Source organism: Myotis davidii, unplaced genomic scaffold (genome assembly GCF_000327345.1).
Source record: "Myotis davidii unplaced genomic scaffold, ASM32734v1 scaffold227, whole genome shotgun sequence".
Lineage (NCBI taxonomy): Eukaryota > Metazoa > Chordata > Mammalia > Chiroptera > Vespertilionidae > Myotis > Myotis davidii.
The window spans coordinates 613,348-615,080 of NW_006298519.1; positions in this window are offsets into that span (position 1 = coordinate 613,348).

The following is a 1,733-nucleotide window of genomic DNA, read 5'->3' on the forward strand; positions in this document are numbered from 1 at the left end:
CCCGAGCCCTGAGCCCCGAGCCCCGAGCCCTGAGCCCTCCCCTCTCTGACGCCTCTGCGGAGCCTCCCCCACCCCCGGAGCTAACGGGGCGGGGGGACTGCTGCGTCCCGCCAGCTGCTGCGTGTTGCTGACGGCATCTCCCGCGTCGAGCCCGCCCATTCACGAGGGGGGCCCGCGCCCCAGAATGAAGCGGAGGCGTAGGTGGATTCGGGCGCTACCATGCGTGCCTTTTCCAGAGGCGCCCTACACCCCCAGAGCCCTGCTTGGATTGCAGGCTTTTTCCAATATTTGCAAAATCAGTAACATCTAGCCGGCCCTGGCGTTCTTGCTAATACTGAACGGCTCACGCAGTGTTTGATGCCGTTCACGTAAATTCTCTCTCTCCATGCCCAACATCCTGGCGAGGGCAACCAGGCAGACGTTTTAAGATTGTACTCCTCCTCCTCTGGGAGCAATTTTCTCATTGTTCCAGCTCCAGCTAGGACTTTATTATTATTATTACAAGAAATTGGCATTTTTATTCTAAGGGAAATGGGATTTATTATCAGGATATGCAGAGAAAGAAACTTAAAGTCCGTTAGGGACCCAACTACTCCTCTTGTGCAAAGAAAGGTGCCTGCTCTCTGCTCAAGGGCTGCGTTTTGGTGTTCATTTGCTTGATTGTCTTACTCTTGCCTAATTTTCCCTTTTAATTTCTGGTATATTTCATATACGTAATACTAAGGGAGGGTGTCTAACCAATCCTTGACTCAGATTTACAGATGTAATAATTTTGCCAGTTACTTTAGATTCGTTTTTTTAAAGAACTAAAATTGTAGGTATTGGAGATGGTCTCATTTCCTCCCCTTCCTTCCGTAGAGGTAGCCACCGTGTTTAGGTTTGTGAATATCATTCCCTTGCATATTTTACCAGTATACTTGGATCACGGTGAACCCATAAGCAATAATATAGTGTGTTTTTAAACTTTAACGGTATGAAAAAAATGTATCTTTTTGCAACTTGCTTTCTTTCAATCAGCATTACCTTTTGATATTTATAAACAAATAAATTGGAAATTTGAGTAATCTTTGGTTCGTTCATTTTAATTGCTGGTACAGAAAACCATTGTATGAATATACCATTATTTATCCATTTCTCTGTTGATGGACTTTGAGGTTGTTTCTGGTTTTTTACTCTTAAAAACAAACCCACAATAAACATCTTTGTGCTTGTACGCTTGTGCACACATTTGGAAATCTCTCCGGGAAATACACCTAGTCCTTTGCAGGATAGTAGTGATATGTGCATTTTCAACTTAACCAAAAATCACAGAAGCTCTCAAAATGGTGGTTCTAATTGTGACTCTCACTGGTATTGAGTGAGGGTGCTCATTTTCTCACATCCTTGCTAACTTTTATTTACATTTCTGCCTTCTCTTTAATGACCAGCTACCTTATAACTTTAGCTTGTGGCTAAATTTGGCTTCTGCTCTAGCCGGGTTCATCTCAAGCAGCAAACTGGCTCAGTCTTTGTCTAACTTGGTCCTCATAAGATGAATTGCAAAAACATTTATTTTGTGCCTAATGTATGTCAGTTCCTGTGGTTGATATAAAGGTAATAATTTCCATCATGTACCTCTCTAGTGGCAGGTGAGGTGATTTAACTACTTTTTTTCATATGATGAATTGTTTTTAAAAATCTTTTTTTCTTTATTTAATGTAATATCTGATACATTCAGAATATATATAATCTAC